The sequence below is a fragment of the Rhipicephalus sanguineus genome, chromosome 1 (genome assembly GCF_013339695.2).
Source record: "Rhipicephalus sanguineus isolate Rsan-2018 chromosome 1, BIME_Rsan_1.4, whole genome shotgun sequence".
In the NCBI taxonomy this organism is placed as follows: Eukaryota; Metazoa; Arthropoda; class Arachnida; order Ixodida; family Ixodidae; genus Rhipicephalus; species Rhipicephalus sanguineus.
In genome coordinates, this window is record NC_051176.1 from 226,260,579 (window position 1) to 226,277,589 (window position 17,011).

Sequence of the window (17,011 nt, forward strand, 5' to 3'; positions counted from 1 at the left end):
CCTAAATGCAAGCACACGGGCATCTAGCATTTCGCCTCCACTGAAATGCAACCGCCGTGCCAGGTATCAAACCCACGGCTTTCAGATCAGCAGTCAAGCACTGTAAACCACTGTACTACTACGACAGCTCTGTATGTAATCAAATATGACCAATTAGATGCCCACAAGCTTCATCTGCATTCACTGCATAAGACTGTGACTATGGATGAACTCTCTTGATGAATAGATTAAAATATTACACTTAAAAAACAAGCATTTCTGCCAATCTTAACATTCACAAAGAGAGTAAATACGTTTTAACAAGACTGTTTGTTGGCCTAGTTGGTATTTACTTAAGGACACAATTAGGCCGTGAATCAGAAGACACACACAAAGGGAGGAACGCGATCGTCCTGTCATCGTGTTTCTCCCTTTGTGTGTCTCTTCTAATTCGCGGCCTAATTATGTCCTAAAGAAAGTAAAGACGTGTGTGGCAGAAGCACAGCTATCATTCAATTCAAAGGCAGACATCAATCGGTATCTAAATATATGATTGCAGGTAACAACTGCTAACTTACATTTTGCAGTTACACCAGCTATTGCCTCCTACATGGCCATAAAATTGCATATAACAAGCATTTCCTATAGATCTTATTGATCTCACACAGGTGTCATAGATACACAATCTCAGATCACTGAAGCCTCACTGTTCATCATGTGTGCGCAAACCTATACATTTAGTTTGTAAAATATATGGGTTTACATTTTGATAATGATCTCATGAGTAACACATGTTACATCTACCAAAAACATTGACTGATTTTTTTTTGTCTTTTATAAAAAACTTCATTTTACTTGCCATTCAGAAAACTAGCGTACATGCATTACCTAGAAGAATATTTCGTAATGGGTTGACCATATATGGTCACTGCACTGCCCAATGGCAGAATAAAATTCCATATCGTGTTCCTTGTTGAAAGCCATTGCTCATGACTTATATCTCATGCCTGATTTAGGTATTTTAAAAATATCACAACTGCCTAACTAACTCCTCCTTGGCTGAAGTAATCGTATTAAAACATTTTGGTCTGATAAATAAAAAAAAATCTAAAATAAAGGTGCTGTTCACCAAATTTTTTTAACAGACAGGGCAAGAGAATTAATAAAACGTTGTTGGGCTAGCTGGTTCATGCTGAGCAAAAGGTAAGGACGCAACCCAAGGTGAAAAAAACAAGAGGTCAGGAAAGAGCAAAAAGACACTCTTTCCTGTCCTCTTGTTTTTTTTTTTTTCATTTTGGGTTGCGTCTTTACCTTTTGCTCGGCAAGAGAATTCACTGACACTATTCACCAGCACACTTTAACGAACTGCCACCAAGTGTCTTTTGTATTCATACCAAAAATAAGCTGAAAAAAACTATATCAATGAACCAATACAGTTATGACCCTTATTTTCAGTTAATTTTATACCATACTTGACACTACAGTAACAATCGCTTTTACAATGCATCTACTATCATTTTTATTGCACATTGTTACTGAATTTTTCCCTTTGTTATCATTATTAATTTTTTTTTTGCTTTAGGTTGCAACACTGAAAACAGCTTGAATAGTTATTGTATCAACTAGATTGCCCAGTTGCTGATGGCCTGCACCTGTTTTTGTCCCAACATCAACCATGCGTCTTTAACGCCTATGCGTCTAATGCGTCTTCAACGCCTATTTCATTTTACTTACTGCATGAGTGACCGCAATGAGCATTTCTATAACTTGCACGACATTGCTTGTCTTCCAGGCCTTAAAAGTCTTACGAGTAGGGATGTGTGGATATTCAAAAATTTTAAATAATTGAAAAGCATTCTACTCAATTCGGTACTCAAATCAAATACTAGTCCTAAAATATAATTGCAGAGGTTTTACGCGCCAAAACCACCCATGGTTATAAGGCACGCCGTAGCAGGGGACTCCGGATTGAATTTCGACCACCTGGGGCACCCCTAAATCTAAGTACATGGGTGTTCTTTGCATTTCGCTCCCGTTTAAATGAAATGCGGCCGCCCTGACCTGGAATTGAACCTGCGCCCTCGAGCTCAGCAACGCAACACCCTATGTGCTAAGCTACCGCAGCGGGTAACTTGCCTTAAAAGGATGCTTAAAAGCAGCTATACCCGCGAACAACTTTTCTTGGCAATGAAGGGAAAGCTACGCGGGCGGAGCGTCTGCACATGTACTGCTTGCAAAATAGTCTGGTTTGGCGCGCGTCTCTTAACGCCGTGGAAAGTGATGGCTAGCGTTGCATTTCGATGCAAACACTGCTTAGCGTCTAAGGTATGGGTATAAGGTGCGACTTTTTCACGCATGCAAAAACGCAAAGTGACAACGTGTAAAGTAAAAGAAATACAAATATCTCGCTTGTGTGCGCTGCGTTCCGACTCAAAAAGCTACATGTAGAAAATGAAGGAGTATTTTATATATCTCACGCAGAAAATACGGACGCAATTGTGGGACTACATTCATTAGCAGTAGGATAGTGCATCATGGCTCTGTAGCCTTCGTTTCATTGCCAAGAAAAGTTGTCTGCGAGTATAATTGTTGTTACTGATCTTACCCCATTTTTTTTACTCCAATACAACAGTTTTTAAACCATTATTAAGAGAACTAATGCAGTAAGCTAACCTTTATGCCAGAGATAACACAAGTGGTTTTAAAAAGCAGTATACAATAATTAACCCTTTCAGACACCACCTATGAAGAACTGTCTGTAAATGCGTCAAATCGATACGCTATTTCAAGGCACTCGATATTCTACTGCAACAAAAATAATGCCATAATGCTTTGATTTACCTGTGTTATAGGAATTATTTCTAATTCAATTGTAATTAAATATCCATTTATTGTGAAGTCATTCATGCTCTGTTTTTTGCATTAGCAGAATGAAATCTTACGCCAGAAATATACTGCAAATTCGTATTGATATGTCCATTTGGAGCAAAGAAAAATTATACTTTTGACATGGCTCAAGGGAAGGGGCACGTCGAACGACTTGTCGAACGGTGTAGTGCCTTCAGCAAACTGATCATATACAACAGTAGACTACAAAATAAAGTTCAGCGAGGACAAATTTATTATGAAGGAGGTTCATTTCATCCAAAGCTCGATGTATCTTGCTCTCTCTTAATCCCTAGTCATTACAAACAGCAAAAACAAGTGGTGTACACAATTGTGTACATAGCGTGTCTAAGGGTTAACATGCAACACAGAGCGGCGGAAGAACAAAGGCATAACGCTCATTTTAGGGAGCTGTACGCATGGGCAAAGCACAGAGGCAATTAACTTAAAGGACATGAACAATGTAACTTGGGCAGCAACTAATGACAACTATATTCTGTGTGGCAACTAACTAGCTACAGTTTAAATAGGTTTCTTTAACAGCCATTTCTATTAACTGCTGCTCTGAAACATGATAAGACAAAATTTTGTCAAGCTACTTCAGAGCTGCCCTTCTTGTGCAAGTACCATTCATTAAATATAATGAAAAAATGTCACGTCTTTATACAAGACATTGGGACAGAATGGTCTTATCCATTTATTGCGGTTTCCAGTGAGAAAGGAGCAAATGGCACTAATTAAGGTGTACACTGGTTGAAGACATTTTAATGTGTCCAAATACCTCGAGCAAAGACCTTGAAGCTCGTGTCAGCTTTACTATCACACCCTTAGTATTGAATGCTTGCAACACACTGGTGTATGTATGACGCAGAGACAAGAAACATAAAAACTACATTGGATGACACTAATCCTTTCTTCCTCTTACTGCATCTTACTGTAAGCCTTCAATATGGACAACCAACTAGCCCTAAGTTGAGCTCTTTTAACAGTTGCAGTACTTAAGAAAAAATTGTACGCAGCACGAACGTAGGTGGGGAGAACAGACTGGGCAAGTGCTGCTCGGAACTTTTTTTTCTCCTTAAGTATGAATCAATACCAATTCACCCAACTTTTGCTACTTTTGAACATTTGTTGGCATTTAAATATTATTGGAGTACCTTAAGAAGGCAAAAGATCAGGTTGTACTTACAAACAACAAAACAGGCTCTGGCACACTGAAGAGGCAATGTGTTTTTCTGGGTGCATGTGGGGAATAGACCCCCTTTGTTGGATGCTGGAATATAGGCACCCATTATGTCAATTCCATGTGGGCACTACTAATCATAAAACTGTTGAAATAGCCATATACACATATTACCCTATACGGACGCGATAAGATCAATTCTCTCCTAAGGTTTAATGAATTTCCTTGGGAAAAGCCTTAAGGGGGCACGGTAAGGTAAATGGGTCCCCTTGGTTTCAGCTTCACATCTCAACAACTGCTCCACACTTTATTAAATATTGCATGTTTAATAAGAATGCTTTTGCCCTTGACTTGGTGTAATTTGTTTACTGCAGCCTTTCTTACTTTTCTTTTTAATATTTGAGAACCAAACTTTGCAATGGGATACAAAATTAAACATACTTTTTCTCAAAACACAAAAAAAAAAACAGTATGACTGCAAAATTTCGTGCAATGCTGCGGAAGCTATGCAAGTTCAGCCATCAAGATGTGTGAGCACGCGTGTCTCGTGCTTAGCTTTTGTTGTTGTAAACGCTCGTATGCGTCTCTCATAATAATATATCTGGGGTTTAACGTCCCAAAACCACGATGTGATCATGAGAGACGCCGTGGTGGAGGGCTCCGGAAATTTCGACAACCTGAGGTTCTTTAACGTGCACCTAAATCTAAGTACACAGGCCTCAAACATTTTCGCCTCCATCGAAAATGCAGCCGCCGAGGCCGGGATTGGATCCCGCGACCTTCGGGTCAGCAGTTGAGCGCCATAACCACTAAACCACCGTGGCGGGGCCGCGTTTCTCATAATCATATCATGGTTAAGGGACGTTAAACCCCAGATATTATTATTAAACACTCGTACGAGCCGAGCACAAGCCTACGCATGATGCACGATGCGTCATGACGGGCACCAAAATGAAACACAAAAAGGCGAAAACAAAGAGACGCTAAGCGGTCCAGAACAACTTGTGGACAACCGTATAATGGGGGTTGTTTATATTTGAGACACAAGGCATCTTCATCTATACCTCAGTCGAAAGACGAAAAGAAATCATAATACGGTTGGCGAAATCATCGGTCTGTTTCGTGGTGCGAACGTATCTACTGCAAGAAGTCTCGCTAGCCTCCACAGCGTTGCACCTGAGGTATGAAACAGAGTATAATTTCCCATGATACTTGCTTTAGTCCCTAGCTAAAAGAACGGGTTACTAAATTTACTGCGCATGAAAAACAATACTGCCCTCCCTTGTCCCGTACCGTAAGAGATAGTGAGAACTAAGAGATAATCAAGCCAAGGAAAGTATAGGGGAATCACGAAATAAGGGATTCAGAGTTCTCATTAACGTTGTGTCTTAAAAAAAAAAAAAAAAAAAAAAAAAAAAAAAAAAAAGAGAGGCCCTTAAGTTCCCCGTCGTACCACAAGTAAGACTTTCCAATTAATCTCTTCCTTCTCCTGAATTAGAACTCAAAACAGTTTTTGAGAGTTACTAGGTTCAGGCAGTTTGGAATATATTTCAGCATAATCTAAGAAAATTTCAGCGTAATCAGTTGGATAGTTCTCCAGAAAAGGTACATCAAGGTTTGAAAAATTTCCAGAAAGTGATCTTGAGAAAAACAGAATTTTATGTTTAAAAACATGAGCAAAAAATGCTAACAAGAAAAGACAAAGACTACGCCTGTATGCGCTAGAGAAGCATCCCCGGTGGGAAAACTTATCACAACCTATGAAAAAGGCAGCAATTGAATATAGTTCACTGATCTAGCCATATTTTAACACACAAAAAAAAAATGATGGAAAACAACTAATAAACAAGCGCCTGCGTCCATCAGGCCGTGCAGTTTTCGGTGCCATTTTTAAATGGTTTTTAGCTCCCCTGCTCGCTCACCACTGCACGGTTTCGCTCCAAACAGCGTGTATTATTTTTTTAGTAATACAATAAAAAATTGTCCTTTTTTTGTGCTGATTTAACCTACCATACCCCTTAAACAAGTTAAAAGAGTGGCTCAGAAAAATGTTATATTACAAGTCATAACAAACATCGCAATTCAAAACGGGCATCAATATCAAATAAACTCCTCACTAGGGAATTTAGGCTCCCACAGAAGGCTCTGACGGCTTTACCATTACTTTGGTAATTCAAATCTGATAATACACTAATTAGTTTATTGTTAGAGAAAATTATTACTGCTAAGAAAAAAAAAGACACATTGCACAAGGCTCAAGTTCACTTTGATTGAAGAAATGAGCAACATAATAATAATATCCGGGGTTTAACGACCCAAAACCACGATATGATTATGAGAGACGCCATAGTGGAGGGCTCCGGAAATTTCGACCACCTGGGATTTTTTAACGTGCACCCAGAAATAAGCAACATAGCGAACCTAAAAAGTAGTAGTAATACAGATAAATTGCGAAAGGGATTTGATAAGAATCTCATTTATCTTGCTCAAGGAGCAGAAAAATATACACATACACAAAATAGAAGAAATGATTAACTATCTGCAGAATGTTTCCTTTAATATGGAACGCCAAAAACACAGCAAGGAATACAAGTTCATAGTAACCCCATGTCCTTCATCCTTCACATATAAGAGGCACAATAAAAAAAATATAAATTCGTAGCAGTCTTTCCATGCACAACTAGCTCTCCTGGCTCTACCAGCTTATAACGACATAAAAGCAGCTCCTGACATACTAGAAATTGTACGTCTCTCCCAAAATTCATTGTAGACAAAGTAACCTAAACTAACAATGTAGATCCAGTCAACTAAAACAAATTTCAAAATGCTGGCTTGTCCCCTGATAGCTCAGATGGAGTGTTTGGATCATACTAGCTTCCTCCTCTAATCAAAGCATTATATGTTGCTTGTGCAGCCAAAGGCAACATGTCATAATGTTCTGCATAGACTATTTTAAAGAGTGATGCTGACAGTGTTTCACCTTCCTTTACACATGCAGTGAAAATACTGGCCTAGGTTATTCCGGGACAGGCAAAACTATTTTTGAAGAAGGTAAATTTTTTTTCAGACATAAATACAGGCTTTCACAGCAGTAGTCTTTAGAATTAATAGCAAAAAAACTATCAATAAGATCAAATCAGAAGCGGGAGAGGGGGGTTCAAACCCCCCTGAAATCAAATCCTGGCAATGCCGATGGTGCTGTTCATCGCAAAATATAAATACTAAAAATACAGTTCTATTTAAACTTATTTAAATTATTACTAACTAACCCAGCCTCCATTAAGAATTATTGTTGGGGAAATTGTTTCGTTGTCGACATATGGCCGGGCACAGCATTGGCGTTGGCAAGGGATGGGGGCCAGTGAAAACTTATCTCAAATGAAAACACTGGTCTAGCGCCGCGGCCGTGCTGCAAAGCAAACTGCGAGGTCGTTGCCACTGCGAGCGCTGATAAGTCGCCAAATGATGAGTATTGCAGTTTGTGCACCAATTTTGCATGATGTTTAAATGGGCATTGTATTGCTATTACCACAATGGATAATGACAACAGCAGCATGGCTTGGAATGCTGTAACAAGATTCCGGCCACTCCTTCCAATAGTGGGATAAGTAGAGCCTGAAAAGTTATATTTGTTACTGAAAGCTGGAGCCACGTGGCCGGAGAACATCCTTCGGTGCACGGTGGGTGCAGATTTGCATATCTTTGGAGAAATGTAGCAGGATGTAGCAGAGTTCACGTTTTGGTGCAGTTTGGCACTATTGGCGCAGGGGTAGCATCACTGCACATGTGCAATAAAGCAAAATTTATCTGACTTAAGCAAGCAATATCAGTGTATTGGTTGCATACATATATCTGAATCACAGTGTTCTAATTTCATGCTGCCCGGCTAACTGAGAAAAAGATTTTGTTTCAGGTAGTTATTGCATCGAGAGTTTTGCAAGAGACTACACAAAATATCATATACTTGGGATTTGGTAGAATAAAATAGAAATCTCGGAGATGGCTACCTCAGTCAGCAAGAGATTTCTGATGCAAAGTGCAGAGATGTCCTGAGGTAGCGCAGAATCAGGCAATTCTAAATTGGCCGTGCTCTGAACCTAGAAGTTGCACAGAATGCTGTCTTCACTTAATGACAATGTCATCGCTTCTATCAGCAGGTGCACTCCTCACCTACTGTAGGCTGAATGTGATGTTAGTGCTTAAGCCAACTAATCCAAGCACTCCTGTGTGCCTGGCTGTTTGCTACATTTCTCTGTGTTCTGCAAATGGGGTTGTGCTTAAGGTGGCGGTTCCACTACCACCATCTTGCCAGTAGTTCGAAAAACGACAACAGACGACGCCACTCATCCACGTTTGCAGAAAGCGAGAAAATTGCGCGCGCAAGTATGGTCAGCGTCGCCTCGCGCGTGCTTTATATGTTATATGTCGCGCTAGGTGACGGAAATCGGCCGACAAAAAGCAAGGAGCACAAACGCGGACGGCGTCTTTCACCTTCAATCGGGGCCAACTGTTGGCGTCGTTTCAACGACATGACGATAAGTGCCCCAGTTTGTAAGGACAAACGCTCGCTTCCTATTGCAGCCCTTGAGAAAGGACAGCGCAGCGTCTAAATACAATCGCTTGAGAACAAAAGAAAAAAAAACACGCACACACGCACACTGGTGCGTACAACAGCGTGCATTCACACACGCACACACACACGCTCTCACCCACACACACGCGCTACGCTCTCACTAACGCACTCACTCACATAATATAATGTGCCTCAGTGAAATAGTCTTGAACAAAACATCAATCAAACGCTTCGCAGCGTTTCAGTGGAATTGCACGGCCGCTACACTGTCGAGGGTATTGGCTATACTATCTACGCGGATGATGTTACTGTATGGAGTGTCGGTGGTAGTGACGGAGAGCTTGAGGCTAGGCTGCAGGAAGTGGTAACGCTTACGGAAGAGTGTTTGGGTCTTATGGGGCTCAAGTGCTCCACTAAAAAGTCGGAGATGTTAATCTTCAAATCTAGGAAATTAGGTCGGAGGCCCAAGGATTGGGTACCAGAAGTTGAGACTTGCATTACACTCCATACTAGGGATGGGTCACTGATACCAAAAGTAGAGGCTATCAGAGTCCTCGGCTTGGTAGTTGAAGCAAATGGATCGAATAATATAACCATTCAGCGTATTACCAAGAGGACGCAGGAGGCCATAAGACTTATCAGAAGGATCTCTAATAGGCATAGGGGATTAGGAGAAGAAGGCGCGATGCGGTTAGTTCACGCGTTTATTTTGTGCCATTTCTCGTATGTGGCAGCTATGCTAAATTGGAAAAGGGGGGAGAGAGACAAATTGGACGCTTTAATTAGAAAAGCCGTTAAGGCGGCTCTTGGTCTGCCTGTGAGTACGTCAAACGATATGTTGTTGCGGTTGGGATTGCATAATACTTTGGATGAAATTGCGGAGGCTCAGCGTACGGCACAGAAAGGGCGGTTGCTAGGTACACCGGCGGGTAGGTATATCTTAGAGTCAATTGGAGAATCGGTGGTTGCGTCGCGCGATGGGGAGCGTCTATACGAGTTGAACGCGAACCTTAGGGCTAATATCATGGTTCATCCGTTTCCGCGGAATGTGCACCCTGTGCACAATGTAGGGAGGCGAAAGGCAAGAGCTAGGGCTCTGTTGCGAGAGGCAAAGGATCGGGAGGAGGAGTCGGCGTTTGTTGACGCTGCATGGATTAATGGGAAAGATGCTTACTCGGTGGTGGTGGTAGATTGCAAAGGGAGAGTTCGCAATGCCGCTTCCGTTTACACAAAAAATCCGGGGGTCGCTGAGCAGGTGGCTATTGCTCTAGCACTCATTGATTCAGGCAGAGTTTTAGTCTTTAGTGACTCGCGATCTGCGATTAAAGCCTTCTCGAGGGGAGTTGTTGCAGAACCGGCTTACAGACTGCTGCAGGGTAGGGACATCACTTCGCATACAGTTACTTGGTTTCCGGCGCACATGGGGTCAGTGGAGGGAGCCCCGCGTAACCTCAACGAGGTGGCGCACAGGGAGGCACGAGGATTAGTGTGCCGTGCACTCCCTGAGGAGGCCGGATCTCCCGCTCCTGAGTTTAGGGACCAGCTATTAACTTATAACGATATCACCAAGCACTATTACCTAGGGCGCAGGGCATTCCCCTTGCCACATTCTAGATTAAACAGGCCACAGGCGGTTACGTTAAAGGGACACTAAAGGCAAATAACAATTTATGTCAGAGTGAAAGCCCAATGTATGACAACTTCTAAAACGGCAATATTATCAACAGCAGTGCCCTACTTACCGAGAAATTAAGCTAAATGTATCACATGATGAGCGCCACGAGTGGAACAAATTCGAAGTGATCCCGATGACGTATGGAAGTCGGCCTACAATAAATCACTAGTAATCAAACTAGCAGCAGTAAAAAAACAACATTCCGAGCATCAAAAGACGTAATAAAATGCTGTTTGTTCGTTTCCGCTTGATTCATGGAAAACAAAACCTCCGTGGCGTTGCCATGGGGAACGGCGCGCGTGATTCAAAGGTTCCGTTTTCGCCGAACTGCGCCTCGCCCGTCTCAGCGGTAGTTTCGGGATCGCGTACTGCCGTGCGTGTTTTGCGCGCTCGTGAAAGTGGCTCTGACAGAAAGTTCGACAAAATGCCGCATGCGTGTGATATTGCCGGATGCCCGAATGGTGCACAACGCCAGTGCTGCAGCAAGGAAACCGGTGTGTCTTTTCACTGGGTGCCGCGGAATGAACCCTTACGCTCGAAGTGGCTTAGTGTCATGCCATTGCGCCATTGTGCTAAACAGTCAAAACCTCTGCGTGTGTGCTCGCTGCACCTTCGTACTGAGGATTACGAGACCAACCGCAACTTGGTGAAGGCTTTGAATGTGCCCATCCGAGCAAGTCTTTGCCGCAGCGCCGTTGTTGTTACTGTGGGTCCCGCTACTTCCGCTCGGCTGCTACTAGTGTCGGCGGCCGCGCACTAAAAGCGGGCAACGTTGGGCACGGCAGCAGTGACGTATGAAAGTCGTATTTTCAGGCGGGACATTTGAACCGCGCTAACGCGATGCGGACCACTAAAAACGTGATTTTATTTCAAAATAAGCCCTTCCTTGGCACAAAAGCAGCACTACGAGGTTTCTGGACCGCTATTTCAACAATCAACGTCGACTTAATATTTGCCTTTAGTGTCCCTTTAAGGCTTCTGCAGACGCGGACGTACCCTAACCCGGTCGTCATGAATAAAATTAATCCGGACTGCGGGATTTCAGTCTATTGTAGTAAGTGCGGGGGTTTGCTCGATTTAGACCACATGCTTTGGCGCTGCTCGGCGTTGGCCGGTGATGGTTCTCAAGGTGAACAGTGGTGGCAGCGAATGCTGCACAGTGACGCGCTGGCGGACCAACTCAGGGCTGTCCAGAGGGCCCGTGTGGCGGCAGAAGGGCTTGGCCTCTCTGTCCCGACATGGGAGCGGCCCGCATCAGTCCTGGACTGAATCCTCAGGACATCAATAAAGTTATCCATACCATACCATACTAAAACAATCATTTTGGTTCATTTTAGCGACCGTGCCAGTGACTTTTATAGCATCGCGCGAGCGCATGTATTTTGTGTGTGTGTGGGGGGGGGGGGGGGGGCGTGCTTTTGCTTATTACAATTGGAGGAGGAAAAAATGGACAGACAGATTTCAGCAAATTATAATTCGAGAGTTATCTGCGAAATTTCATCTTCTCAAACTGCAATAAACGGTTACCAAAATAAAGTACATCTTGATGATCAGTTGAACACATGACTACCACTAATTAGCGGCGTTAGAACCTCCTGGAACACATGCTTTTGCCAGCGAGACGTCTGACAATGAATGCGTTTGCGTGAGGAAGAAGACTGATTTTTCCATGTGAGGCATGATTTTTTTTCTCTTGGGAACAGTAATAAACCAAGATGGTTTGTGCGTTGGAGGGCAAGACACCCCGTTATTTTCGTCTCTTTGTTCTCATTTGTAACCTTTCGCGACGCTGTGCAGGCGCGTTCGTGGTCGTCTCGCACGAGCGTTTACAACGATGAAAGCCAGGCGCAAGACGCGCGTAGTCACACATACTGCTGACTGAACTTCTTGTATAGCTTCCACAGCGTTGCATATATTGTATGAAACTGAGTATAGGTACATCGGCCAGCGTAGGCGTGCACACGAGGGGGCTGGGCGCCCCCCCCCCCCTTGGGAGGGAGAGAATACAACATTTATTGGTAGGCCTCCTAGTCCGGAAGACCATTGGCTCTTGCCGCCGCCCGGGCACGACGGTCGACCAGGGCTTGTTGCTGCACTGGGTCAGAGCTGGACAGGGTCGCCTTGGGGGCTTACATGACCGGTCATGTAGGCTTTTACAGAATCCAGTCTTTATTTATGCTTGTTCTATAAAAGCATGAATACACTTATTTGTTGTGGAAAGCTGTGGTTTTCCTTTATTTTGACTTACAGGCACCATCGACAAGTTTTCCATTTAGGTTGCCGCAAAAGTTTTTCAACAAAATGTTCGTCAGTAGTATATGTATCGGCACTATTTTGTTCATGTGGCCACTCTCACGTGCGCCTAAGTCAGGTTATTCTTCGTTGACCAGACATTGCACTGTCCGCCTTGTACTTTGCTACGAACTAGTTGTTATCCGATCATTAGTAGTAGTTCTGGCTACGCAGCAAGCCGCTTTACGACAAAGTAGCAGTGCGCAACAGCGTTATCCCCCCACTAGGTAGAGTAGTCCTCCTCAGTCGAACTGTTTCTTGACACCGTAGCGCTCATTAGTGGCAAAGACAGTGATCGTCTTATCCGAAGTGAGTGCGTCTTTTCACAAAGCACAATATAACTTTTCCAGGGTCTCGTACATTGAATATTCTGCCACGTTGACTAGAACGTTCTGCATCTTCAACAAAGTCTCGCTTCTGTCGCATCGTTGCAACTAGGATGCAATTACCTGATTGGGTACAACTTACCACTACTGGTCAGTGGAAGCTGTCGGCACAGTGCTCGACAGGCATACTTTGAAAATTCCGGCAATGACAAGCTTTCATACGTTCACCATCGTGTCCCCTTTGAAGCGGCGCTACATACGTATCATTCACACGGCATGTCAGCGTCCTTCCTTTCCCAATTTCGAACCTCACAGGCACGAAAACACTCAAAGGAACGCGCAAAACACGAGCAGCTGAACCACAAAGAGATGCACATTACTAAAGACGTGCCGGGGAACACTGGTTCTAAGAACGCGTGACGAACGCGCAATCTTCCTGCATACCGAAACCATTTGCCGCTTGATGAGACCGCCCCACCTGCTGACGTGGGGCGAGTGGAAAGGGTTTATCACCAAGCCCTCCTCCTTTTACGGTTGGTGTTTGTTACGCGCGGCGACTAGACTTAGCTAGTGAAGCAAACTATGAGGCCTGGAGATATAATTCATGCCTGTTCTACCCGTTTTATTATGTTTAATTGCGCCACTTTTGGCGAACGCTTGAACTCGCATAAAGCAACTTGATGTTTCATTTCATAGATGGAGCTACCACCAAAAAACGCCTGTGAGACTTATGATTCATTGAAAATATTTTGTTTGAAGCACTGAGTGGTCAAGTTAGTGAGCACAAGTAGATAATAGACACAATATGCATCTACTAATGTGCAATACTCGTTGGAGATTAGCGTCTAAAAGAAAAAAAAAGCGAGTTTCTACGGGACTGGTCAGCAGGAAAATTACGTAAATTCACTGCTGTCTTGCAGGTTCCCTAATAAAGATAAAGGAATTTTCTCTTCATAGAATCATAGAAAGGGCCTTGCTTCTTCATTATGTAGAAGTTCACAGTATCAGCTTGTATAGTTTTGTCGCTTCATCGGTAATGCGTGACCAAGTACAGTCATAAACTGCTGCATTGACACAATAATAATTCATCAAGTTTTCGTCAGAACACAAAGCAACTTCGCATGGAAAATAAGTGTAATGTAGTCTACGTAGCCACTAAATATTATTGTTCTGCTTTGAAAAGTAAAAAAGATATTCTCACAAAAACTTTTAATATTTTGCCCATTTTCATTGGAGCGTAAATAAATTACTAATTTGTTTATGGCTAATATCTCTTCATAGAAACCTTAAATAGCACTTCTTCTAAAGGCACGGTAAATTTGGTCTTGTTATGTTGAACAGTTTCGCCGTACTGGCAGTACAACGGAGGCTTGTACAACGAAAATGCCTTTTGTTGCTCACACTATTTTCATTGCTATTAGGTAACGCTTCCGAACAGGCATTAACACCAGGTGTCATTAGAAAGCGGAGATCATAAGCTTTCTGAATTATTACAATTAATATTTATTTGTGAAGCGCAGCGAGCACAGTGCGTCCGCAAACAATGTGTAAAATGCGGAGGGGGGTTCGCCGGAGTGGGACCGCCACCTTAAAGAAGTTATCCGACCTTCAATGGAGAAAACAGCAGGAAAAAGGTATGGCAAGCAACTTTGCCCGAGTAACCCACAATAAAAAGATTTTGCACAACTTAAACATAAACAGACTAATTTAAAATAAATGCAAAGAGAAAATAAACTTTGTTATGTCTATCGTACCCAACTATTGGGACATCTGCAATAAGACTTGCTGTTGGGCGAGTTGGTTCTCATTCATATCAGGCATTTTTGCACTAAAATAGAAAAGAACTTGAAAGAAAGGGACAGCCCACAAAGGGAGTGCTAAACACTGTATTCTCTCTTTCTGTTAAGTTCTTTACTTTATAGAGCAAGAAAGCCTGCAAAGTTTCTTTTCTTTTTTCTCATCACTCCACAATGTATCTACCTGCAAGCCCAACTACGACTATATTTTTTTTTATTGTTGCGCTGTGTCGAGCAATGGCCTGGCCGTTGCCAACTGGGCTGGGCAGAGGAGACCCATGCTTCACCTCCACCCCCACTCCAAGGCACACACGCAGTTTCCCACACCTGCAGAACATTCTACTAATACATTCTGCCACCCACCCCCTGCTGCTGTTTGCACATGCTTTTTCTCATTTCCCTTGATTATGCAGCATATCATGCACGAGTCATGACAGAATCTTATTACGGTGCCTGAACATTATGAAGACTACCGCACCAATGACAACAGGAAATTTTCACTCGGAGTGTTGGATATTTTTAAGGTGGAAATAAAAACCAAAATTGCTGTTTACCTATCCACAACAGTCTAAATAAAAATGTTATCACGATTGGCAAAATTGCTGCAGAGATATTTGGGCACCTGAACAGCAATTAAAAGGGAAAAGGCTTTTCACATGCTTCTTTTATCAGACAAATGTAGTGAGTAGAGGACTGTTCATCAGTTCTTGAATGGTATGAGGTCAATGCCAGTCAAGGACAACAATAAACAAGTCATGCTCAGTTGTGACTAGACCCCAAAACACTATGGTATACATTCAGCCTTGTTAGTGAAGCACGAGGATGGCTTGGTGGGCTAGTTGGTATTGCGTCATAAAAGGTCACAGCACACATAAACGGGGACAAAGGAAGAACACACATGACATAGCGCTGAATTTTTTTTCATCAGCGCTATGTCTCGTGTGTTCTTCCTTTGTCCCCGTCTATGTGCGCTATAACCTTTCTTTGGTGATGCACAGCAACAAATTTTAAGTGCTGAAACAAGACAAAGCATAAGAAACGTGTTGTGCCCCTACCTTGTCTTTGTTCTTTATCGCGTGTCAGTGCTTAAAATTTCTTACTATTCTCAGAACATCTTGCACTGTGCTGTGCTCCAAGTATAGTGAAACAGCATGCCTCTGGCATATACCATTGTCCCCTGAACAAAATATGAACAGCAATATGGTTGAAGGAAATTCCTGTCTGGCTACTAGTCGTTACTGGAAACCTGGTTGCGACACCAATTCAATACTTTCACCTATACCTTGTGTGAAGCTTGTATTGCCATGCAGAAGCAGAAGTGCTTAGACATATCATGTCTTCCACCATATTTCTATGATAAGTGATACAATGTAACTGTACTACATGTTTGTCAGACCTTCAGAAGACAACCCAAAAAGAATAATTTTCCTATATTACTGCCTTTGGCCCATGCTAGCAACCGATGACAAAGCAATGAGAAAAAGGCAAAAGTACCACACTGACCACAGCACCCAGACAGCTACAGCAGTAAAAGGCCATTTTTTCAAGGAAACCACTATACTGTGCAAGCAATGGCACTGGCGTGCGCGCACTCCAAGTAAAACTGGGCTTTGGAACAGTTTGGAGCAGACTAACTATTGTTTTGGAGCAATTCTGAATCACATAAAATTCAATACTGGAACAATTTTCAGCAGGCCAATCTGAAGTTTGGAGCAGATGAGCATTTTATTCTGAAGCAGCCGCATGCATGCAAATTTTATAACAGTGCCGACAAACTTTAATCAATAGTAGTAATTAAAAACAAATTTTTAATAGTGAGTAAAATTTTAAAAAGTGACATACGACACCATTTATAATAACTTTTTTTTTTAGTAGGGAGTTTCAGATAAAGCATTTTAGCGTAACGCGAAAAACCTCAGTGCACGCAAAGCCCGAAACCCTGTTAACTTTCTATCGTAAACCAGTTCGTGTTTTATTGAAGCCCCAAAATTTAGCATATGACAGTGTGGGTGAAATGCAATGAAAGCAGCTGCAGTGCTAACGCGACTCTACAGCGAGTATTGTCTCTCAAATAGCGTGCTCACATTGTCCTCTATGGCACACATCGCTAAGATGGCCGCCACAAAATAACACCTAGCCGCAAACCAATCAGGTCATGCGGCAGTAGTGCACTTTGTGTACAGCTACAACATACGTACTATCGTGCTCAATATGAGCTACACTGCTGGAGCACGTGGCCAAGAGCACTGTAAGGTTGTACAGTGGCGCCGATCATAACATGTTTTCGAGTTATCGGGGGAG

At 42.7% G+C, this 17,011-nt stretch overlaps 1 protein-coding gene across 1 annotated transcript in view; it reads right to left on the reverse strand.

Annotated features, from left to right (window-relative positions):
- Positions 1 to 17,011, reverse strand: part of LOC119373458 (zinc finger CCCH domain-containing protein 18) — a gene marked incomplete at its 3' end in the record, with an annotated part of 102,774 nt that overhangs the window by 82,483 nt on the left and 3,280 nt on the right. Inside the window, 1 exon segment of the mRNA XM_037643491.2 lies at positions 4,055 to 4,138.